This window comes from Myotis nattereri (genome assembly GCF_964212035.1).
Source record: "Myotis nattereri genome assembly, chromosome: 7".
Classification (NCBI taxonomy): domain Eukaryota; kingdom Metazoa; phylum Chordata; class Mammalia; order Chiroptera; family Vespertilionidae; genus Myotis; species Myotis nattereri.
In genome coordinates, this window is record NC_138082.1 from 22,432,419 (window position 1) to 22,458,727 (window position 26,309).

Here is a 26,309-nt window from a genome sequence, read left to right on the forward strand (position 1 = left end):
CTTGAAGAAGAAAAACAGAAATGGACTGACTGAATTCAATTTATGGGTTTATAAAAGTTACAAGGAACCTTAGGGTGTGTTTTATGAAAACTGCTCATTGACAGATGAACTAAACAGAAGCCCAGGGAGCTTAAATAAAATATGTCCAAGTGACAAATAAGTAAGTGGAAGAGCTGGAATTCAAATCAAATTATTCTGACTTCAGATGGAGAGCAGGTGACAGGAACAAATGCAGAGGAGTGAAAATGAGCAATGCCTAAAAGGGAGGTGAGCAGACAGGCTTGGCGGCGACAGAGGGACCATGTACTGAGTACTGAGGTCCTGTGATACTGAGTTCTGTAGGGTACTGAGAAATAAGAAGCCCCGGTCTACTCCCAAATGATCTGAGTGGCTCCATCTGAGACTCCACTTCTCTCCCTTTTCAGGAACACCCACGACACCTTAGTGACAGGAGCCCTGCAGAACTTCTGCATTTCCCACACCACGTGTCCTGCTCTGAGACCTTAGCTTCTAGCAGCCGCCATCCCAGATGCCTGCCAAGGACCCTAGAAGCTCCAAGACACACATATAACAAAACTAATCAGGGAGCTACTCCACATACGCACTTCTGGTTCTGCTCACAACCCCACCCTCCTCCTTTGCCCCCACCAACACTGAGGAAACCAGATGTACAAATGGTTAACAGAGAAAAAAAATCCCACCCAGACCACTTGAAACGCGGCTAGTCTGGCTGGGCTTCGAGTCCGCTCAGCGACTGCTCCACGTCTTCTATTTATAGGCTCTGGGTGCCCAGCCCAGCTTCCAGGTCACTAATTGTGGCCCAGCCCTGAGCCAACCCCACACCTCCTCCCCCGCCCTGCAACGCAGGGAACAAGAAGCAAATCCAGCTTTGTCCAGCCCAGGGAGAGCAGCGAGGAATGAGATCTGAATCCAAGACCCTGTATTATATAGCCAGAAGGCCCTGCCCTCGTACTATGCATCTTGGAGATCTGAGCTATCCCTTCCTTCGATAGCAGATTCCTCTTGGCTAAAAGACTCGGCTTTCTCTGTTAGTTCGTATCCGTGCTACATTGGGCAATAACCAACGGGCCACATCCCTACTAGCAATTCTATATCTGAAGCCTTGTGTCCATCCCAATTAAACCTGGCCATTGTCAATGAGGTTCATATTCAGGGGAGAGGACTGGGACTCAGGTGAAGGAAGAGTTAAGAGGCTTAGAATAAGAAAGAGAAGTCTCCTTCCTTTCTCAGTGCCTCAATGTTATGGTTACCATTCTTCTCAAACAGCCCAACAAACTCCCAAACCTGTACAGCCTTGACCAATACTGTCCAAGACTATACATCCCAATGTCAATCTTCCCTTTCTCATTTGGGGGTTCATTTGGGCCATTGGCTAACATGCCAGGGATTCTGGTTATTGGAGCCAGAACCAGAATGCTGCTGTGCTATCTCATCATCACCCACAAATGCCAATTCCCAGCCCCAAATGGCCCCAAATCTTTCCTCCCAAGACCACAAGGGGAAAAAAGTTTCCAAATTAAAAAACTAAAACTGGCAACAAAGGTGCCCCATGGCAGTAACCTTTAAAACTGGCCATTAAAGTTTATAAGTCAGACGGCACCAACGTGAACGATCAAGAAGAGAAAAACAGCCCCCTCCCTTGGGGACCCAGAGCGACAGCCTTCCCCCTAAAGCCACAGAGCTGATGTCACAAGAAGCACTTGCTGCCATCAAGGGCTCTCTGTGTCCCAACTACAACCATTCACAATGTAGGCAGCCTCTGTGTGCTGAGGCGGGTGGGTGTCTGGCTGAGAATAAAGGAAAGGGGAGGGGTAAGGGGGCATGGGTTGAGGGTATATAGGAGGTAGGAGAAGATGGGGAGAGGAGGAAAACAACAAATCTCTTCCTAGCCATGATGGCTGCCTGCAATTCACAGGCCAGAAGGGGACAGGCCTGTCAGGCTGCCTAGGAGAGTGGTTCCCAACTTTTTTCCACCCAACACACATGAAGCATATCACCTATTTTCATCAGTAACTTTAAGTCATTATGTAATGATGCCTAACCATCCTGGGATAGAGGGGACATATATCAGAATTTTTTGGCAAGGGTATGAATTGTTTGAAAAGGCCTCCAAATTATTCTGACCACCTCCCCTATGGGTTATTTACCACCCTGTGAAGAATCATCAGTTTAGGGAGCCTACTTCTCCTTCCCTCCCTTCCTTCCTTCCATGTATTCAACAAACACATTTTAAAAGCTTCGATATGCCAGGCATTGTTCTAAGGACACTGGGGTGACAGCAATGAGCACACAGACAAAAATCCCTGCCCTCATTGAGAATCCATGCCTTCGCAGGGGAGAAAAACAACATAATAAAAAAAGCAAAATCTGTGGTATGTTGGGTAATGATAAGTGCTAAGGAGAAAAACAGAGCAGGAAAGGGGAACGGAGAGTGCTGGAGGGGGTGGGGATGACATTTTCCAGAGGGTGGCCAGGAAGTCCTCAACTAGAAGGTAGCAAATGAAAAAAGAGCCAAACAAAGAGAAGGAATGGGCCACGCAGGTCTCTGAGGAAAGAGCATCCTCAGCAGAGGGACAGCAAGTGAGAAGGTGCTCAGGTGCGGCACATGTCTAGTGTGTTCAAGGAAGAGTCATAAGGAGGCCACTATGCCTGGAGCCATTCTTGGTGACAGTTCCTCCTCCATTGTACATCCTATGGCTCTGAGGAGCTGGGCTGATTGCCTGTTGGACTAAATTGTCTAAGCCAGGGACATGCTCACAAGCAAAAGGAACTTAAGTAGCTTGGTGAAAGGGGACACAGGTAGGTAAAATAGCTTAGTATTAAAGTATTTCTCCTTGTTTAAACAGATTAGAGTTCTTTTAAATAAAATCTCATCCATTCACACAAAATCCTTGTAAAAAACAAAAGTCATATCCCCAAAAAAATCCTTCTTTAAATGAGGTTAAAGCTAGGAATTGGAATAGAATTTACTCTTGATACCCAGTCCAATACCCTAATATTCATAAAATCATAGAATATTAAAAGCTGGAAGAGGCCTTAAGAGATGATCTTATGTATTCCCCTCATCTTACTCCAGAAGCAGCTGCTGAAATTAGAGCCCAGGGTTCTTGGATAAGGGGTGAACACTCCTTAGAAAGCAACATAGTGCCAGGCCGGTGTGGCTCGGTGGCTGAATGTTGACCTATGAACCAGGAGGTCATGGTTCAATTCCCGGTCAGGGCACATGCTGAGGTTGCAGGCTAGATCCCCAGTAGGGGGCATGCAGGAGGCAGCTGATTAATGATTCTCTCTCATCACTGATGCTTCTATCCCTCCCTCACTCTCCCTTCATCTCTCTGAAATCAATAAAAACACAACTCCTGCATTCAAGAATCTCTCCTGCAAAGGATGATATGGTGATGGCATTAGGATTACCGAACACTAAATAGTGTTCTCTGTCCCCTGATCTCTAGAAAAAAAAGGCTGTGTTGTTTCCAATTGCTAGGGCCACTGCTCTTCGTCTAGCTTCCTTCAGCCCAAATGTCCTTGGTGATACAGAGCCCAGCCAAGCCCGTGGCTGCAGGTCTGAGACCAGAACTGAGTCTACAGTGTGAACACAGATACACACACACAGACGCATACAGTCAGTGGGAAGGAGGGGAAAGGAAAGCACACACAACACAACACACTAGGGCAGCTGCAGAAAACAACTGCTTGTTAAGTTAAAATTAAACTCTGCACAAATATTGACCTTTGGAGGGGACAGAAACCGGTCCCATATTTACCAGTTTTATAAATGGGACTGACCACAGCTGCCCCACGCGCTTGGCCAGCGTGATGGCAGGATGGGGCGAGGCCATGCTTTGGGGGTGGGGGTGAATGAGAGGGGCAGGAGAGATTTTAAACACTCTCTTAAACGTAGTTACTACTGGTAGGTCAAAGTTCCCGAAAGCCTTAAAAGAGAAATTTCTAGGAAAGCAAATAAGGCAGTCCCTGAAAGTGGGGGGTCAGAAAAGTAGGAATAGAGAGGAAAAAGAAAGTGTGAGAAAGAAAAAGTTTGCTACAGATAGTGAAAAATATAACAGAGATTGAAACTGAATGGAGAGAATGCTAGGAGCTTATCCTTTTGAACCCTGGCCCTTGGTCAAACCAAGAGTCATAAGGTAGGAGACCAGGTGACCAACTTAACCTAATGGAACGATCGAAACTAACCGGGTCTGAGTCTTGGCTCGGCTGCTTCATTGCTATGCAGCCTTGGGAAGCTGAAGGACCCCCGTTTCTCCATCTACACAATAGAAGTAATAATACAAAAACTTAGTCCTAATTCATAAAGACAGAACCCAAAAAAGACAGTGCGAGTGAAAGCACTTTGCCAACCGTAAACACCGCACAGATATCAATCATTACTTTTATTAATTCTCCCAAACTAACTGTGCACCTTTATACTCCAAACTGGCCAATGAACTGCAGTCTCTCTAAGAGCAGAGCTAGGTCAGAAGGGAGAATCTGAGCTTCCCCTGAACTTGTCAAAAGCCTCCTAAAAGCATACACCTAAACCCTTCCCTTGCTGCAGGATAACGAGGAGGCCAACGTGCTGAACGATGCCCCAGAAGCCATACTCCCAGCTGCAAAAGGTCCCAATACGAAGGGGAAGAAAGGATTCATCAATACTATTTTCCTGACAGCTGATCTCTAGCAACCCACGGTTTTTCAGGAACAAACTTCACAGCTGCTGGGCTACTTAGTTCTGTCCTGAATCTCTGCTGCCTTCACCCTCTTTTATATTTTCCTTACACTCATGACTTCCACGATTAATAATAAGCATAAAAGTCTGATCCAATCACCACTGAGTAGAGCATGACAACACCCTCCCACCAACACTGTGCCACTAAGAATCACAATCTGAAAGTATTTCAAATAAATATACTTTGAAAAATACATGAAAAGATGTTGCTGAAATTAGTTGCCCAGTTTTACAGAAAGCCCCTGTGCCTTTATGTGGTACACTGTTTACACTCCACATCTTCAAAGCCTGGGGCAGACAAGCGTCTGTCACTTTATGGCACAGGGAAACTGCAGTGATGAAGTTAAAGTCCTTTGCCTCCTCAGGCTGACCAAACACGTCACTAGTATCTCTTGACTCTGCTTTACTTGTTCAATGTTTGACCTTAATATATCACAGTTTATATTGTTAAACGTGTGTCATAAAACATAAACAATGTACAGCACCATGTCAGCAATTCAGGAAGAATTTCCAACGCTGCAGTCTCCCTGGTCACAGGACAGGGAGATGTTTTGCATTTGGTGCACCAAACATGTGCTGCATGGGACTCCAAACAAACTGGGGAGGGGGAGACAGACAGGAAAGAAAAGGGAAAGCCAATGGGGAAATCATACTCCATGTGGGGAACCAGCTTCCTTGAATTTGGGTCCAAGGACTTTTCACAAAATGTAATCCTTATGAATTTCCATCACCTTCTTCCTAGGGCTTCGTCCCTCTCCAGGGGCTCCAGAGGAGTGATATGCCTCCAGGTCCAGCCACTCAGGGCCTCTAAGGATTCTATTTTTCTAACCTAGAAAAGAGTTCTCTCCACACTCCATGCCCATCTTTTCCACGAGTAATGACCTCCGCAGGCCTTAGTTCCATCTTCTATAAACAATGGAGAAGCTGAGCTAGCTGACCTTCCCTGTGTGACCTAAGACTCCCTGTCAAATCTCTTAAGCTATAGCCAGAACTGATGTTAATTTCAAGTACACCGTACTTCTAGGAAAAGGGAAGTGAGCATCAGCATGACTGTCACCCACCTAATACTCCAAAAAAGTTCATCCTTCTTGCTCTAAGCGACAGAGCTCACAGGAGAAGCCCTGAACAGAACCCATCGGTCTATCACTCTTCAAGGTCCTCCTCCCACAATGTTCTCATCCAAATAAAATCAACGCCTCAGACAGGGAGGTTTCTAGGCTAGAAAAATGGTGCAGGTGCTAAAAACAAGCATCATCAAAAGCAAAATATTCTTAAGGGGAAATTCAGAGCTAAGTAAATCTCTGGGGGAAAAACACACACACACACACACACACACACACAACAATAAAGCCCACAATGGGAGAAGCAATTACCATCCAGCACTTAGAAGTGTTGTGCCCATGACGCCTTGCCTGTAAGGGGGTCCCTCGACCCTCTAACCACAGCTCCATCTGTGAGACCCTGCTGACCTCCTCCGAGACTAAATTCAAGCTGCCTACATCCAACAGAATCCAGCAAAATGCAGCCCCACATAGGAGATCCAGTCCAATGCTGTTTGTCTCCTTGGTCTTCTGCTCTCTCCTAGCCAAACCAGGGTAGACTGACCTCTCAGAGAAGTCCCTAAGCAGATCATGTGCCAGAGCTGATTCCTATTTAGAATGCCTTGACCTAAGCAAGCAAAATGTCATTCTTGGGGGCTTCAAGACAGAAGGGCACTTTAATATTAAAGATAATAGCAGGGAGATATGGCGGGGGGGAGGAGGGGAGAGACCTGTAATACTCTCAACGATAAAAAAAAAAAAAGATAATAGCAACATATGTTTTCCAAAGGCCTACAAGAGATAATGCTAATAAGGCCTAAGAAATAGAAAAAGGCCCAGGCCGGTGTGGCTCAGTTGGTTGAGCATGGTCCCAGGCACCAAAAGGTCACTGGTTCGAGTCCCTCTCAGGGCACATGCCTGGGTTGTGGGCTCAATTCCCAGTAGGGGGTGTGCAAGAGGCAGCCAGTCAATGTTTCTCTTTCACATAGATGCTTCTCTCTCTCTCCATTCCTCTCTCTCTCTCTCTCCCTCTAAAATCAATAATAACATACTTTTTAAAAAGATAAATAGAAAATAGAGGCAAGGGTCCCCAGAAAGGCTCTGATGTAACCCGAAAACGAAAACAACAGGACTAGAAGGGGACTCTTACAGGGACTGGGTAAGACTGGGAGCAGATTGAAAGCACACAGAAGAGACCCAGAGACCTGGAAAACACCTCCACACACGAGGGCACGTCTATTTTATATCTGAGGCCCAGGCATTGCAGAAGCGTTTGCTTGTGTAAGCACTATGTTTGGAACCCAGAAACAACTAAATTTCAGGCCTAGTAGGAAGCATCCCTCCACTGTAATCTCTGAAGCCCCTAGAGAAGCAAATAAGGAAACATTGCTACCGGGTACCAGTGTGTGCTGCCGACTCACCAGCGCTAGGAAATGTCTGAACAGAGTCTTATTCAAGCCAAGGGAAAACGCTGTTAAAACACACAAAACTCCTTTGACTAATGTGAGAGGGGGAAAGAGCCTCTATAATTAACAGAAACTGTCACAGGCATTGGGGGCCTCCGACGTGTTCAACGCAAACCACTTGAAAAGACCCGGTCTTCTCGGAGAAGGCTGGGGTTTGTGAGCAGGGCTCCACCAGGCTGGGGACAGCTTTTCCAAAAGAATCCCACCATATTCAAAAGGAAGAAGATGCAGAGGGAGAAGAAAAAAAGGGGTGGGGAAAGAAAGGAAAAACCCAAACCTCAGCTGAATGTTTTTCCACCACTGGAACTAAAAAGCAGAGCAGAAGAAGAAAAGTCCAAATGCAACCAGTTTTCAATTAGGGCCTAATTAGAAAGAAAAGTGGCAGTGCTATTATTACAGATCTGGGGAGGAAGAAACGCAGTCAATGACTTGAGTTTGGGCTGAGCCATCCACTTGAAAGCTGTGATGATTAGAGGGACAATTTATGGTGAGAGATGCTGGAGGGAGAGGGAGGGATGGAAGAAGAGGACTTAGAGGCTGGCTGATTGAGTCAATCAAGAGCCAAAAAAAAGATAGCCCAAAACATTTATTGATCACCCACAATTTGCAAAGCATTACACAAAGGGCTGTGAGGAGAAATAAAGATCATAACAGCCATAACTCTGACCTGAAGATTGTCCCTGCAATGAGTACCCACTTCTCAACACTCAGCCACTGCGTACACATGCACAGTCTGCAGAGAATTTAACCTCGACTTCTTTTTATACTAAGTCCACTCTGACCACTCATGTGGACTCTCTCTGCATTTCTCCCAGCTCCCTCCTCATTTCCATATGTGACACAGAGAGACACCCCCAACCCCCCAAAAAGATGCCATCATCAAATATAATTCCTGAATGAAGTTATCAGGATTCGCCTCAGCCTTCAAAAGAAGCCAAAGTCTGCACCTTGGCTCAGGCAAGCTGACACCCTACATCATGTGGGAGAGTCTCAGAAGAGCTGGAGGGCATCTTCTGCTTTTTGTATGATCCCGAATGATTCAGTTCCATTTTCTAGGTAAAAGGCATAATAGATGAGAACAAGCAGAAAGGAGCTCGGGATGAGTATCCTTGTCTGTGGCTGTAGGAAGGAAGTTCCATTCCCTATTTGCAATAAAACAAAGCAATCTGATTGGTAGAAGCATGAGTACTTTCTTCCCTTGCTCTGGGGTACCCTCTCCCTTGTTGATTTAGTTCAGGCAACTTGGAGGAGGGACAGGAAAGGCCAGGGCAAACATGTCACAGCCTGCAGTGAATAGGGCCAACAGAAAGGAGAGCAAAGAACAGAGCTGAGAGGAGAGGAAAAGAGGAGAGGCCTCTCTTCCCATTCCACAACCTGGGCTCCATCCAACACAAAGTTAATTTCTAACCTCGGCTCACCACCCTGCCCACTGCTTGCATGATTTATCTCCCTATCTGCCTGCATTGCCTTTACAAGCCTCCTAGCCTTGCACACCATTATAAAAGCTGTCTGTAATGCTGGCTCGACCTGGCCTGGCCCGGGCTTCTGCCACGGTAACCCTTCCCCACCCCTGAATTTTACAAGCCTTCCGCCATCATGGAAATCTGAAATCCCACGAAAGAACAGTAAACAAAGCAGGGAAAAGAAAATACCTAACTCGGCCACTCTGGACACAGCAAAGTCACAAATGGACTGATGTCTCTAAGCCAGGGATGAAGGCCTTTTAGGCAACGACAGTGAGCTGCCTTCTGGACTGAGATCAGCCAGATAATAATAAAGAGATGCACACAAAAGGGCCTATCCTGAATGGGGTACAGCCAAGCATCCTGGTGCCCTGGGAATTCCCAGGCTCAAGGAATCAGCCAGAATATCAAGAAAACTCACAAGTATGCCCTAGTCGGTTTGGCTCAGTGGATAGAGCGTCGGCCTGTGAACTCGGGGGTCTCAGGTTGGATTCCGGTCAAGGGCATGTGCCTTGGTTACGGGCGCATCCCCAGTGGGGGGTGTGCAGGAGGCGGCTGATCGATGTTTCTCTCTCATCGATGTTTCTGACTCTCTATCCCTCTCCCTTCCTCTCTGTAGGAAATCAATAAAATATATTTTAAAAAATGAAAACTCACAAGTAAACACAGATGTCAGGTTCAGAGAACCATGTGGAAATGTGAAGTTTTAAATAACGGAAAGAGACTAAACATTATTCAGACCACAAACTAAGTCGGCATCAGTTCTGTCACCTTCTTATGGGCTCCTGAGGGAGGCAGCATGGTGTAGTGGAAAGAGCATGGGCTTTGAAAGCTGGCTTCATCACTTATTTATGAGCTATGTGACTCTGGTCAACTTATGCTCTCTGAATCTGTTTCACTTTCCGTACCATGGGAAAATACCAACTCATAAAAAGGTTGTGAAGAGTAACGAGATTTACAGCCAGAGGGCCTGGCACTCAACAGGTACAAAAATTGTAGCTATTCTTTGGGATGTTAGACATCCTAAAATGTGTTTGTGAGGGGTGTTCTATTGCTTCCCCTGGCAAATCTTAGCCTGCTTAACAGGTTTCCCTTTACTCTATGCACACTTTCCCTTAATAAACCAGACTCCATCGGTCCATCTCCTGGCCAGAGAATGAGCCAAAAGGGGGTCTCTTGGGGAAGTATTCTTTCCTACCAACTGTCTTGAATCCCCTTGTCCTTTTATCCCTTTGAACTCCTATGACCCAGTTCTGGCCATGACCCTCCTCATTAAGCTCCCATTGGCTCCTCCAGCCTCCCTTCAGAAAGGCTCTTCTTTCTCTTCTGATGCCTCAAGAGAAACCTGCCAGCACCCACCGGGTTCCATTCTTTTCAAGAAAAGCCACACTGCCCTGTTACAGCATCTAAGCCAGAAGCCAGGGTTCATATCTTCCTGGCGAGCTTAGTAGAGAAAGGGACACTAAAGCATTCTCCATGAGTCTCTGGAGTTCCAAAGTGCCCTGCCAATGAGGCTGAGTGCTCCCCAGAGCTCTGTTATTCACTTGGGGGTAGGTAGTGAGGAGCCAGAGGGGAGGGCCGGGGGGAGGGCAGGAAGAGAAGAGAGCCTTGATTCAGGGGCCAGACTGAGTCCGCCACAGGCCAGGCTCCGCTGAGGTTTCTCGGGTGAAACACGTCTCTGTGATGGCTGTGCCTGTGAAGCGGATGGAAATGCCCATAAAGCCCTATCAAACCCTGTTCACAGAAGGACAGGGATATATATAGAACCAGGAACCAAAGGGGCCACAAGGGATTCAGGCGGACAGCTCCGCCCAGCCCTTAAACCCGCCCAGGGAAGGGGGGGCGGCCCAAGGAACAAGCTCAAGGAATGAAGGTTGGAGACAGCCCGGCGGGTTTGCGAAGGGAGTGGGGAAACGAGGGGCGTCAGGGACAATGCTGGAAGCGAGCTCGCGCCCAGGCTGTGGGAATCAATCAGGCTGGGAGCTGTGCCTGCTCCAGCGCATGGCCGTGGCCGCTAAAGGCCTCGCTCTGAGTTTTGGCCAATTTGGAGGTGACTTTTAACTCTTTGCTTTGGCGTCCTACCATCTTGATGGTGCTCTGCTTCCTTCTCAGAACCAATGAACCAGCTTTCCCTGCCCTCCTCCGCTCTCCCCACCAGCACCCCCACTCCCACCCTTCTCCATTCCCACACCCTTAACCCCACTCCCAGCCTCCCAAAGAAACAGGGGTGGGAGGCAGGTGAAAAACAGAAATCTATCCATAAGGAACGTGTCCTGAAACAAGAAAAATATCCTAAGATGGACATCTATCAAAAGATAGAAACAAATTCACAGAAAGGAAAAAGAGGCTCACAGAACAAGGCAAGAACCTTATAAGAAACCGTGGCATCTTATAGCATCAGGCCCTAAAGGAGACACTGTCACACAGGGGCAAAAAGTAAGCAGGTTCTTCTTCCACTCTGATTTGTGGACGTCCCTCTCTCCACCAATCCTCTCCCAAAGTAGGACATTGCAGGTACAGATACTGGCTGATTGAAGCTAGCAAACACTGAGCCACAAGGCTTTCCTACCTGAGCAACAGCCAGAGCCCCCCGCTGTCCCCAGTTCAAAAGAGAATCCTTCCCTCTCTCCACCTCCTTCCCCAAAGCCAGCATGAGATGTATGACAATGTTTTGGCGCCACCTGCCGTCCTTTCCTGACAGCTTAGTAAAATAGACCCTAAAACTGGACGGACCTCAAATTCACCTTCTTTAATTCATCATAAGCCCCAAAAGAATGGAATCCCAGAGAAAAGAAACCAAACTTCTACCAAAGGGAATACTCCCACAGCACGCAATGGCCAACCCCAGTGCCCATCCTCCTGTTTCCTGGGACAGATGTTTTAGGAAAGCCAACTAGCCAGAACCTACTCGGTGGGTTTTTAGCTCTAGTCTTAACAACCATTAGTCTATGAAGGTCCTTCTCCAAGAGTCTTTCTGATTTGAGAACTGTGAATACTCAATAAGCCCTTTCTCTATTTAATAGAGTCCATATACATTAAAATTATTTCTATATCAGTTTTGATTTTCTTGGTTTTAGGTAGAAATTCTAATTTTGCACCAAGATGACATGATCCTTTGTCATCAAACAGTAGAATGAAAGCAGTGTCACCCAAAGAGCAACAACTTAGATATTTTACACTGCTCTCCATTCCTGTGGTCCTCAGGATGGTCTGGGCAAACATTTAACAAGCAGTAAGCTCATCTCACAAATATAAACATTTGTTCATCCACTTAACAAATATTTCTGCAGCACCTAATATGAACTAGGCACAAGCTGAAGGTATGGGGAGAGTAAAACATATGAGGTTCCTACTCTCATAGAGCCTCCATGCTAACATCATTTACCTGGTGTATTAAGGAATTCTAGCAATTTCTCACTCATCTTAAAGAATACCTGTGTGAACAACAAAGAGCAAGACAAAGCCCTGACCAGTTTGGCTCGGTGGCTAGAGCGTCGGCCTATGGACTGAAGAATCCCAGGTTCAATTCCGGTCAAGGGCATGTACCTTGGTTGCAGGCTCATCCCCAGTGAGGGGGGGTGCAGGAGGCAGCTGATGGATGTTTCTAACTCTCTATCCCTCTCCCTTCCTCTCTGTAAAAAATCAATAAAATATATTTCTAAAAAAAAGAGCAAGACAGCCCTAACCGGTTTGGCTCAGTGGATAGAGCATCGGCCTGTGGACTGAAGGGTCCCAGGTTCGATTCCAGTCAAGGGCATGTACCTTGGTTGTGGGTACATTCCCAGTAGCGGGTGTGCAGGAGGCAGCTGATCGATGTTTCTCTCTCATTGATGTTTCTAACTCTCTATCCCTCTCCCTTGCTCTCTGTAAAAAATCAATAAAATATATTTTTTTTAAAAAAGAGCAAGACAAAAATGTAAACAGACTTTGTAAAGACAGAATAAAAAATATAAAAGGCTACAGAAGGAAGGATATACAGAATGGGACAATTAATTATTGTTTCATCATACTCCTTATGGATAAGTAATTTTTACCCCTAAAACCCACTCCTGGACCTAACTCTAGGAACTGCATGCAGCTTCCAAAGTCAGCTTCCTCAGACCTCAAGATTTACAAAGTCTTTAGTAGAAATTATGGAGAGATGCCTGGGATTGACAGTTTAAATTACATGCAAGTATTTTCCCAAACGTCACCACAGGAAATATGTGGGGCTCCATAAAAAGCATTGTCATCTGGTAAACGGAGACGCCTCTGATAGGCCCTAGCATGACCCAGTAAATCAGGGGAACGGAGCCAATCATCCCCCTGATTTACTGGGAATCTTGCAGGAATCTTAGGGCTAGACATGCCCTCTCCTACTCTTGCTCTCAAATTGTGTCCAAGCAGCTCTAGACTACACCTGTCAGTAGGAAAAGAATATTTTTCCCCCCGGTTTTCCCAAGGAGTTTATTTGGGCAAACCAGGGGATAGGGAGGCCCTGCATCTAAAATAAGGTGTTGGGCCTCTTGGTGCTCATGAAGCGTGGCTCATGCTGGCCACTAAGGACCCAGTGAGAAAACGGGAACTTGATCTTGAAGTTGTAGAGCTACTTGACTGCTGACTGCAATCTCCTCCATCTTCATTATCTGGATTGAGTGGGCACAGGCACAGTGCCAGCCCCCATGTCTCAGTAGCGCTGGGTGACGGTGCCTGCGGTGGTCAGGTCCTGGTACTCCCGGTACATGTTGAGGGTGCCACTGCGGGATTCGAGTCGTATCGCAGCCAGATGCCAAAGTTCTTCATCCGAAGGGTGATTTCCCTGAAGATTCCTTCATCTTCTTTAGCTGAGACACAAAGTACCAGAAGCGGGACTTGGCAACGACATGGTTAAGTGCAAAGATGTGCGTGTGGTAGAGGGGTGGTGTGCGGCAGTTGGGGGTGGGCAGGAAGCACCGCACCACCTTGTACCCCACCACCTGGTACTCTTGCAGCGTGCCCGTGCCCGAGGCCTGCACAGCATTCTCTCTGCATTCACCACCACCCACAAAAGGAAGTCAGGAAAAGAATCTTAAAGAATTCTAGGAAGGGAGTTTCCAAAGCTTTCCTAGTAGCAATCTAGTCAGGTAGAAAAGTCGTCTCTCTACATCACCTTTAATCTTATTGCTACAATTCAAGTTCATCCTTTCTTGTATTATCTTGAATGAAATTTTAAAAAAAGCTATTTATCATCCTGCATGTGCTAAATCTTCATATTTAAAAGACCAAGCTACTACCCCTACTCAATCTACTCTACAAATTAAATAATCCCACTTTCCTTGGATACTATTTTTTAAAAATTCTGTTTCCATCACTTTTATTATTGTCCTAACTTTCCTATGGGCACTCGGGCCCTATGCATCTTTCAAGCATGACCCTCAAATCCTAAGAGGCTCACTAGTGCTAAATCAATAGGAAGGTGGCCTCAGGATCTCATGCCCTTCTCTTATTGATACAATCTGGAATGATGTTCATCTTTTTATTCACCCAAACTATGCCAAAGACTATGTCACAGTTGGGAGCTCTTCCTAGTTAAATCTTTCAGGAAAAAGGGGGACATTTTCCCACCTAGGAAATAGAAGGTACTTTATAGGAAAGACATTCTACTACATAAGATACTGGAGTAGCTAAAGCATCTGATAAAAGGAGTAGCAGGCAAGGTCGGTGTGCAGGGAGCCCAGGAGGGCATTTAGAGGGGTGTGTGCCTGGTTGAGGGCTAGTAAAGGAATCAGAAGGTTCTGCTTTCCTTTACTTAGATCCACCCCCTTGTCAGGAGCTCCCTGGGAATCCTTCACTAATTTCCCCACAGAGAACGGCTTCCTCATTTGTCCGGCTCAGCACCTTGTCTATATCACTAACACAGCACTCTCGCCTTGGATTGCAGGTTTATAAATAAGCACACCTACCTGTCTCCCCTTCTCCTTCGGGGCAGGAGTCATGTCAGCCATTGCTGTATCCCTGGCAGTCACAAGTACTTAACAATGCTAGTTCCCTAGCCCCGCAGCACCTCGTGCAAAAACCTAACCTCCGGGAGGAGTCCATAAACACTGGCTAAGGATGGTAATATCACCAGCAGCCATCCAGCACACCTCCACTATGCTGTCAGACCAGTTTAGGATATTGGCTTGGAAACTCCTTTTTTCTCTTGGCCCAGACATTTACTCTTAAGGTTTGCTTCTTCCTCAAGAGACTCCAGGAAATAAGGTTAGTTTTAAGTCCTAGAAACTCTAATCATTCCTGTTTTCTTCAAGCTAAGGGCCTAAAGGAAGACTGCAAATACCCATGAATATTGATGAACCTCTGCGGTCACATGAATATTAACAACACCCTGTGGTTTTCGGGAACAGCAGCCCAGCAAGAAGGTCTAATATTAACCTTGGCTAGGCCCAAAAGGTGGGAAGAGCATATGCCCATATGTCTCCATGGGGAGTAAAGGGTGCGTGGCAGAGTCTAGTTTGGGGGTTGGTCCCTATGCAAACACTGGACACAAGGGCAGTTAAGAAGGGACTCAATGTTGTACCCCATGTCCCTGGCACTGAGGGCTCTGTTAGCTGCTACCCAGGCAGAAGTCCCCAATCCTCACGCTTTGCAGCAGTAAGGATGCAGAAACAGGAAGACCTCAATTCAGAGGAGAACAGGTAGACACAGTGACCTAGTTCAATCACTATAGTAGAGAGAGAGGTAGGGAAGGTTCAAAGTCAGATCTCTTTGGGAAGAAACCTGAATCAAATAAAAAAGCTCAATTAGGCAACAAAATACACAGTTAGCAAGTTACACATTAACAGTAACAAAGGACCTAGAGACTGTGGAGTCTCTAGCTCCACACCTTTCATGAAACTAGTGGACACAGAGAACAATGGCTCAGGTTTAAGAAGAAACATGTTCCAGGGCTGAAGCTACAAGAGATGGGAGGCATTGGGTTCTTTCAGCTCTGATAGCTTCTGAACCAGGAGATACCAGAAAGAATGGTGCCTGTTATTAAAAACTAGAGGCCCGGTGCATGAAATTTGTGCATGGGGGTGGGGGTCCCTCAACCCAGCCTGCACCCTTTTGCAATCCGGGACCTCTTGGGGGATGTCTGACTGCCAGCAGTCAGGCATCCCTCTCGAAATCCGGGACCGCTGGCTCTTAATCTCTCACTTGCCTGCCTGCCTGATCACCCCTAAGCACTCTGCCTGCCTGCCTGATCACCCCTAACTGCCTCTGCCTCGGCCCCTGGTTGTTTGGCTGTCTGGTCTAATTAGCATATTTGTTTTTATTATTATAGATAAAGAAATAAAGGAGAAGTGCTGTGAATCAGAGTCAACCAAAGAAACTCAGGCACCCCTGGACCTGGGTCTAATTTCAACACCTATTCAATGGCATATGACAACACTAGTAAAGGAAAGGCAGATTAAGTGGCCTTATGCAGTGATTAAAATTAATGCTAATAATAAGATTCCTTCTGTACTCACACACCAGGACAGACTGTGCTTAAAACTAGAGAAGTGCCTCTACTCCTCTGCCTAATCCTACTCAAAGGCCTTGACCCCTTAGCTCTGTCTGAAAAGCTGACCCAGCCCCCTTCACACACACTTAAGAGGAATGGAGAGGCCTGCCGGGCTAGCCCAAGCCGAGGTGGTGAGAGGCCACACCTAGGAAGAGGGCGGGGGCTGCTCACGGGAGCTGTGTTCTGTCACACAATTACCATATTATGTAGCTCTAATAAAAAAAAATACTTGAAGTTTTACTAGTGCCATATAATAAAGTATTTATAGAATCCGGGGGTTGGGGGTGGGCAAAGGTAAAGGGGGGAGAGGGGAAAGAAGGAATCAGAATTGTTAGCAAGAGCCCTGGCAACAACAACTCCCAGTATTCACCACAGAGGTAAACTTCAAAGCCATCAGCCTGGGACATCCGGCTCGCTCTCATTAACCTAGATCAAGGTGGCTTACTGTTCACCTCCTCTCCATAACAGTCTGTCTCTGACTTCTTCCTGGTTTACAAAGAAAAGAGATGAGAAACTGGAAGGAACCGGAAGGTAGAAGAAGGAATGTCAGCAGAACTGTGCGGAGCCTAGGCCTGGAAAGTCTGGGGACCAGAGGAAAGGGGTTGTCAGTTGAAAGAATGAATGGAATGTGAGTTTCTAAAGGTTCCATTCTGAGACTAAACTTCTAGGTCTCACCATCCAACAAACCTGACAGTTTTGAAATTTGCCAAAATAGGGTTTTCCATCATTGCACTTGCCCTTTTGCACACCTCTCACACTCCCCATTCCAACCACACTCTCCACTTGCTACCACCACGAGGGCAGTGTGCTCCACAACTACACAACCACACCGCATGCACCCACAGCTTCTCCCAGACCTCCCCTCCTCGCCCATGGTCCTTATGCCGCAGTGTCACACACACAACAGGCTCACCACAACACACTCCTCCCCAAGAGCACTGGCTGCCTGGATTTCCTAGGCATCTTCCCAACTTAAGACACATCCTAGATAAAAACATTTTGAGCCTACAATCCTCTTTAACATTTCAAAATTTTCTATTACCCAGAAAATCTCCCCAAAGAGAGAGAAGAGTGAGGGCTATGGCATTATTACAGAGGAGACTATAAACAGAACAAATATAGAGCTGCTTTATTACAAGGCAGTGTGGGGTTGGTGGCTGGCTGATTACAGGGACACTCCCCAGAGCTCTCTGCAATCCCAAACCTCAATAAAGGCCAGACTAGAGCTGCTTTCAACCAAAGGGCAGGCAATTGAATCCAGGGGGCCCCTAGAATCCCTTCAGATTCCAGTCCAGGATATGATACCTGCCTTGGTTGAAGATAAGAAGGAAAGCAAACACAATCTAAGAACAACCCGCTTAGCAAAGAGCCCCCAGGCCATCTTCTCAAAGGCAAACACAATTAGTATGGTTTGGGTCTCTTGCAATCAACAGATATCAACCTTCAGATTAAAAAAAAAATTAAAAAAACAACAACAGTAGAAATCAAAAACAAATTGATAGACCGAAAACCCATACACATCAGGGACAGTACAGAGTGAGGAGCAAGAATAGACTGGAAGACAAAGAAGCAGCGCAGCTTGAGTGACTAAAGGAACCATATTACGCAAAACATCATAGAAGGAAAGAGTGGGAAATCCACAAGTCCTCTCTTCTGGGCTCTGGGCACACGGCGTCCCTTCCTGGGTGACTCACAGTGGGGTCACCTTCACCCCCTGCTTCATGTGGTAAGGGCCTCTTTATAAGGAGACACACCACGAGCCTTCTCCTCCTCCATCTCTGCGAGCCAGGAGAATTGCGTCACTGACCTCCGCACATACTCACTCCCTCCTCTTTCCAGCCGGCCACCACACAAGGGATCTTGTCTTGTGGTCCCTGCGATCCTTTCATCTGGGCTCCAAACCCACTGTCACCTTGGCCCTGAATCACTCCCCAGGAGACACTGGGAAAACATTGCTGGACAAAGAGCGTCTGGGTCCTGTATGGCTAGAATTTACTGATCCCTGCTGGTGAGAGAACCCGGCCACGCTCTCCCCTGCCCAAGGCCAAGGCCCAGGAATAATTTTGAACCTGGCCTTTGGCCAGCTCTGCTACAGACTAGGTTCCCGCTGATTTGGGCGATACCAATTCCCTCCAGCTCCCAAAAACCTAAGGACAAAAAGGGCTGAGAGGCAGCCTTAAAGGTTCTAGCTTATCTACCTTACTTGTTCAGTGGCCGAGAAATTGCTAGAGTTGGGAAGAGAGCCAGCAAACTCCCCCAACCCCCGGGCCTCCAGTTCTGTTCTCATCCCACTTGGCTATCCTGTTCTCAGGGCGGCCCCAAGGAAAACATTTTGGCAGTTGAAAATGTCAGTGTTTCTCAGATCCTTCTCCAAGATAGAGGATTCCCCTCCAACTGTGTCTCAGCTCATTCCATGTCTCATGGTCCTAACATTTTTTTCTTGACCTTCTATGTGATGATACTCCAGTTTGGTGCTTAGCCATTTTTCTATAATTTCAGGTCTATGTTTCAATGGGCAGATTTAAGAAGAGTTACAGGAACACTTTTTAGTCTCTGAGCATCCTCCCTTCTCAAATATAGTTCATTAGAACAGAACCTTTGAGACAGTGTGAGATAGTGGAAAAAAGCTCTGTACTAGAAAGTCAAAGGATGAGGTTCTGGTTTCAACTGCAATTACTTGTGGGATTCACGATCACTTAATTTCTCTGAGCTAATCCATCAGAGCTCCTCATCCCGAAGTGGCCCGAAGAGGTAAAAAAAAAAAAAAAGAGTATGGAAATTTGTTCTTTCTTTTTAGTCTTCTTTTTATCTGAATAGTTGATCAGTATATTTGTGTTGAATGTTACTGAATGAAACCTGCTCATTTTATCAGGCTTAAATTAAATAATAAAGAAAAAAATTCTCTGCAGAATGCATAGCACCACAAAATTTACTGAGTTCTTACAATGGAGCAAACAAGTTGAACAAAGATAGGTAATATCCCTGGCCATCTAGTGGAGGGAGCCAGGAAAACCAGTAATTATAACACAGTGTTGATAGGGCCTGTGATAGAACAAATAAAGTGGCACATAAGAAGGGCAACTAAACTAAACTGGAGAGCCAGGGAAAATTCCCTAGAGGAAGTAACATCTTCACTGAAATCTAAACAACACACAGGAGCTATGCAGGTATGAAGGTTTGCTGTGGTGCCAGGGGGTTTCCAGAGGGAACAGCATGTGCCAAGGACCAGAGGTAAGAGAGAGAATAATGGGCTCTAGGAACCTGACAGTAGTTCACTGTGACTAAAGCATAAATTTTGGGACAGAAGGTAGGGAGTATGAATGGGGGCAGTGTAGCCTAGCAGAAGAGAAGATGAAGCCAGAGAAGCAAGTACATATCAGATCAAAAAGGGCCTTAATGGCCTCACTGGCATGGCTCAGTGGTTGAGCGTCGATCTATGAACCAGGAGGTCATAGTTCGATTCCCCATCAGGGCACATGCCTGGGTTGCAGTCTTGATCCCCAGTGTGGGGCATGCAAGGAGCAACCAATAAATGATTCTCTCTCATCACTGATGTTTCTATCTCCCTCTCCCTCTCCCTTCCTCTCTGAAATATATTTATATATATTATATATATATATTTATATATATATAATATATATAATATATATAATTTATATATATATATATTTTTTAAGGGCCTTAATGGTTTTATTAAGGAGTTTGGACTTCATCCTAAGGTCAATAGCAAGGCATTGATCAATTTTAAGAGGGACATGTGGCCAGAATTCTTTAATTGGGGGCTTCAATCTGATTTCTTTTCCTGATTGCAGGTCCCTGAAGTTAGTGAGGGAAGCAGAAGTGTGACTGGGCCTACTTCTTTTCCTTCCATCCTCTGGCAACGGTGGAACCCAGAAGGTTCATGCTCCCTTCCTCATGGAAGTCTCTAGCCCTTTAAAATCATGTCTTGTTTTACAAACAGTCTTCCCTCTCAGTCCCCTTATTCCTCTCTCTCTCTTTCAAAGAATAACCTTTGACCGTGTGCCAAGTCCTTTCCAACCAGCTGTCCTATGGACCTGGGCTATTAGCCTCACCCCACCCCCAACTAAGGCTGTCAGGTAACCCTGCCAATAATCCACATTTCTAATCAAAGACCCATTTCTTATCTCTTACTTGAATTCCACCAACTCTGCCAATATTTACTTTTCCCTTCAATCCTAGATCTCTCAACTTTTAGAAACAATTTGGTGGCCTTCTAACAGAAGATTAAGATAATGCTGACCAAACACATGATCAATCTGTAGAAGAAAGACCTCATATCCAAGCAGTAATGACACACTAGTAAATAAACTCTATGAAAAACATAACTCCTTTTCTTTCATTACCTCATTACATCACCTAGAGCTGCAGTTTAAGGTTAGAAACAGTACCCGAAGGCAACAATTTTCAACCTTTTGGCACACCAAAAAAAAATTTTCTGGGTCAATCTGACAAATAAATAGATATAATTTTGATTCAGAAGGCTATTCTTGTGCTGGCTGTTGTCATTTTTTATTTGACAATCTAAGGGGAAGGCGGTCAGTGCCCCTGACTAAATAGTCAGATACTGCATGTTTTAAAAATTCTTTCAGCACACGGTTGAAAATTGCTGCCCTAAAGGAAAATCATCGTGGTTATTAACTTTATCTCTTGGCCTCACTGTTTAACCTTAGAATAACAGAACCTCGGCACTGGGAAAGAAAGCTTGAACCCTCTAGTCCAACATTCCACCTCAGTGTCAGAGTTCTTTGGCATGGCATGGCAACTGAGGTCAGATTATTTCTTATTGCCTAAAATGTCCTTAATAACTCCTTTTTCTATTCATCCCCTATTAAACAGGGTTAGGGTAGGAGCTCTATGTCTCACTGGGTCTATGTCTCACCTTAAGACTCACTGGGTCTTAAGGTTCTAGACTAGAAAAATGCTATTCAGTGTGATCAGCAGCCAGCCTGGTGCTAATCCAGGAACTCTGTTACTAGCCCATAATGAGGTACGCATAGAGACTGAATGTAAGTATTTCAAAACTTTTACAGCAATCTGATGTTACCATGACATCCAAACACAGGTTCAGAGGATGCATCTCAATGACCAGGGTATAAAATGGTTTGAGTATTATTCAACTTGTCACATGTGGCATGTGCTGCATATTAGCTATGCACAGTAAAACCATGTGTCAAATTATTTTGAAAAGCACTGTTCTAGAAGGTTCCATGAGAAGCGAAGAGGATAGGTATGGGGGTAGGAGGGCTAGCTCTCCTCTCTTTCCCCTCTGGATACAATAGAGAGTGAATCTGCTGCCGGGATGAGGAAGAGGAAGCTGCCCCCACTAAGGCCCTGGCTGCCGGGGTGAAGAGGAGGGCAGGAATTGGTGGCCAGGTTATCAGGCAATAACAAACTCAGCATCCAAGCACGCGACTTCCAGCAATGCAAGGAGCTTCCTTTGTTTTGGGAAAACAAGAGCTGCAAGAAGCCTCTCCTTGACACGATCCTGCCTTGCTTCGGAGAAGCCCAACCACCGCTGACATACAAACAGGACAGTCCTGGCCAATGATAGACAAGCCAGTACCCTGACCACAACCCCTGTTTGCTTTTCCTCTTCCACCACTTCCTCAGTTGGAGGGCCACTGTGGGGCCATCAGTAGCCACCAGCCTAGGTCACCATTCAAGAACTTCACCCCCAATGACCCAGCACCTATTCTATACAACCCTCCAATGCCCTTTATACAGCCTACTTTCTCTCCCCAATATAGTACTTTTTGCCGAGACCAGGGGCTTCTGGCCCCTTCCATAGAGTGGTAGGTAAAGCTAAGCCTCCAAGCACCACTCTGACAAACTCCATGGTATGCTCTACCAAACCATGCTGTTTTAACTCTAAAACCAAGAATATCTGCATCATCCCCCAAGAAGAACAAAATCTGAGGTCTCAAAAATATTTTGATCAAGTATTTTCATGCTACGTGAACAGTCACTTGATTATGTTAGACCCTCAGCTTCAAGAACCCAGTTATCACCAAGACTAACCTATATAAAACAATGTACCTCTTCGTGATGCAGGTTGACGAAACTAAACTTCCAAGTAGGTAGCCAGGAGTTTAGGACCAAAGACCAAAAAAACCCAACAAACCTGGGAGACTAGCTCTTGGGGTACAAACAGAATAAGAGCGTCAACCTCTATAGACTCACATGGAAGTGCCTTCTAAGACCAAAGATATCTGGGATTTTCTCCAAGAGTTCTGAGAGGTAGAGCTAGCAAGTCCCACTTCTGACTCTGCTATGAACAATCAAAAGCCTTAGGGACCAGCAAACCTTCCTCTCTTTCTGATTAATCAAGGAAGCTTACTCTTTACCCTCATGGCCCAAGAGCCCATGTTTCTATGAAGACTCATTTATCCAGTAAGGGAGGAGTGTGGGGGCGGGACTCCCCCCACTCCAGGCCTCCTTCATGCCAAAGAAGGAGGAAACAGAATAAGCAAAATAAAATTCATAAAGTGAAGCAGTAATTATGGCGTGGTCAACAAGAGGCTGTCCTCAGGCCCATCATTATGTGGCTAAATTTAACGCCCTGCGCGGCCAGGGGAGCCGTGCGCCCCGGGCACCGTGTGTCCACACAGACGCCAGCTCCGCCACCTTCACCCGCTCGACAGCCGCCGGGGCTGCCAGAAAGCAGGTCACAATTTTTTTTATAGTCTGTTTACCAAGATGCTGTTTTTACTGCCGAGGTTTCTCTCATTTTATCTCTTTTTCCCTTTTCCCCAAACAGACTGGCCTGTATTTTCTGCACTGTTTTTTTTTTTTTTCTTTCTTTCTCCCTCTCTCAGTACTATTTTCAGAACTCTAATTTTATATGGTATGTCCCTTTTTTTTTTTTTTTTTTTTTTTGGTAAATATTTGCCATGACTAAGCCAGGCACATCCAGTTTAAAAGGCTCCGTCCCACAAAACATCAGGTCTTTAATGATATGCATCTCATTAGCTTGTCCCATGAAAGGGGGTATAGAAAAAAAAAAAGAGCAACTTACAGACTCTCTCACTTTTTATATCTAGAGAGACCTATATTTATATATAAGGACAAGCTGAAAACTGACATTCTAAGCCCCAATACGAGTTAGTACAATGGCTATTTGATTCAGGCTTTAAGGCCTCAGAAGCAGTTTCAGGAGAGAGGGGCTATGGTCTATATAGCACTGCTAGTTGATCCAGGCGGTTCTGACCAGATCAGAAAAGCTAGAACCAATCTTCAAACTCTGGGTATTAGGGCTCTCTAGATTAGGGCTCTCTACACCAAAACTCTGGGATCTCCTCTGACACTAAATTTCATAAAATGAGAAAAGAAAAAGAGGTAAAGGGGCACTTTCTTCACTGGTGGATGAAGTCAAAGAAAGGGAACCTATGAGTTAAGAGAGTGCTGAGAGAGACCCCCTCCACGCCTCCCTCTCGCCACCCAAAGGGCCTCTCCAGCTCGGCAAAGCCCCAACATTGATGGGAGGGTTTCTTACTGCACATGGCAGGTTCAGTGAAAGGAGTTGTATGGTCAAGTCCACATACGTATTGCACTGAACAAAAGACACAGCATCCAATGAATACTCTCTGCTACTTACCTGCAATGCTTTTAAAGCCAGATTGATACTCTAATATGGAGTTAGAGGAGCCCCAGCATTCAGTATTTTCAATAAGAAGTGTTGGGGAAGCACTAGCCAGTTTGGCTCAGTGGATAGAGCGTCAGCCTGTGGACTCAAGGGACCCAAGTTCAATTCTGGTCAAGGACACATGCCTGGGTTGCAAGCTCGATTCCCCAGTAGGGGGCGTGCAGGAGGCAGCCAATCAATGATTCTCTCATCTTTGATGTTTCTATCTCTCTCCCTCTCCCTTCCTCTCTGAAATCAACAAATATATATATATATATTTTTTTTTAAAAAGGAAGCGTTGGGGGAAGGGCAATGGATACATGGACTGAGAGACCCTGAGTGGCTGCTCAAGCAGCATCTTGTGGGGAGTCTACAGGGGTCTGCAGGGGTGACCAGAGGTCCAAGTCCCTAATTTGGTGTTCATTAGTTAATTTAGGATAATCAGACTCTAGACGGTTGACTGATGCTAACTAAAATCATAAGAGAGTATTTTTGAAATTAAAATGTCAATTTTACAAGGTGGGGGCTATACCATTCCAGTGACTGATATATCTTCAGCTGACTTTTCCTGGGAAGCTGAATAAACAGTGAGAGTGTTACTTGTTGAACACAGAAAAAAGCAAAAAAAACAAACAAACCAGTAAATGACTGTATGGGATAGTTCATATACACTGTGTGGAAAGAGCTACACATTATTAATCCACATTCTACTATAGTATTGCTTTGGCACTGTGCTAGGTAAATTAATAAAGTGCAACTAATTGGTTTTTCTTTTTTAATTCTATGCCATTCTGCCCCTCTGTTAGTACATCTCCTCAGATGTCATGAATTAACTGTTTAACAGTTTTTCTCAAATTGCATATAAGAGCCTAGAGGTGTGCAAGACCAAAAGTTGGAAGAAAGAAGGCAGTGTGAGAAATGAGGCAGTACTTGGGGCAGAGTCCTCTAGCCATGCACCATTTTCCTATCTTGCAATTAAGTTAGGTCTCTATACTGCTCAGAAGTGGGAGCCAGTCTTGCCTACTGTCCACATAAAGTTCCATGTGTAGCCCTGGCTAGTTTGGCTCAGTGGATAGAGCACCGGCCTACAGACCAAAGGGTCCCAGGTTCGATTCCGTTCAAGGGCACATGCCAATCAGTGATTCTCTCTCATCATTGATGTTTCTGTCTCTTTCTCCCTCTCCCTTCCTCTCTAAAATCAATAAAAATACATTTTTTTAAAAAAAGTTCCATGTGTAGCTGTGTAACAAGTGGCAAGGCGACGGGACATGATGGAAGAATACTGGACTGGAAGTTCAGAGCCTTGTGTTCTGGTGCTAAATTCGGAGTCCTGATGCCAAAATCTACTATCAGTTGTCTACACAAGAGTTCTTTTATCTTTGTGGGCCCTAATTTCCTCATAAGTAAAATGAAGAGGCTTGATATATTCTTAAATTGATAAACTCCCTTAAAGCTCATAAAATTCGATTGCTCTAATCTTCTGTACAAGGAGGTATCAGAGATGTCATGATTCCCTGCCTATGCCCTTGATGAGATTTGCAACCTTGTCTCATAAGCAATAACATATTTACAAACAGTTGGGCGAGTTACTTCTATAGATGGCTAATCTCATCCATTTTATATTGATTCTTATTTATTTCATTATCAGAGGTTACCCCAAATTTAGAGGGATACTCTGCATGAGACTTGCATCTCCTTAGGGACCCATTAAATTCAGCACTTTCCTCTGCTCACTCCCCAGCTGCTGGGGACTTCACAAATCGAAATACCAAGATGATCTTCAACTGTTCTTTCTTTAAGCCAAGATGTGCTGTCATCCTATTGTCTCAAAGCTCCTCCTCATTCCTAGCTTTACTCACATCAGTTCAGAAGGGGTTCTTTGGAGAAAAGATTCTAAGCGACCATGTACAACATCAGAACTGCTCCGGCTTCAAGCATAAGAGTAACAGATGCCAAAGAGCTTTTGAAGGATTCCCTCAAACCACCACACCTCAGGGGAGCCTCTCAGATTGTGTAACTGAATAAAACATCCAGTGTGTCTTCCCTTTGGCAGCCACTTATTATACAAAATCCCTCTGAACTCTTAGCTCAAGATTCATCTCTTCCATAAATACCTTACCCAAAGTAGCCTGGTATGAACCCTAGATCCCATCAAATGAATCTATTTCTTCCTCCTCTCGGATAACATACATTCTATGTATTTAGAATATTCTTTGTATGTGTAAATTTCAGTGGTCTAATCTCTGTTAAAAGTCAATTTTTCAAGGGCAGATACCATGTTTTAATTTTTCAGTATCATAAAACATTAACTATCATGGTTTAATATTTTTGCTGGTGCTTAATAAGTACTATCCATATAGAACTGAGGCTTCCAAATAGACCAAAGATCTCCCACACAGAATGAAAAAAATGCTTCCTGAGACTCTGTAGTAATGTTTGCCTTGACAGTT

The 26,309-nt window shown here is 45.3% G+C and overlaps 1 protein-coding gene and 1 pseudogene across 2 annotated transcripts in view; both read right to left on the reverse strand.

Annotated features, from left to right (window-relative positions):
* The window catches only part of NHEJ1 (non-homologous end joining factor 1), an 80,678-nt gene that overhangs the window by 31,280 nt on the left and 23,089 nt on the right, over window positions 1-26,309 (reverse strand). The gene's annotated exons all lie outside the window — the stretch shown is intronic.
* On the reverse strand, window positions 13,197-14,676 carry LOC308522492 (large ribosomal subunit protein eL20-like; annotated as a pseudogene). The gene is made up of 2 exons: window positions 14,635-14,676; window positions 13,197-13,701 (listed from the first exon to the last, which is right to left on the reverse strand). The product of its transcript is annotated as a large ribosomal subunit protein eL20-like (transcript).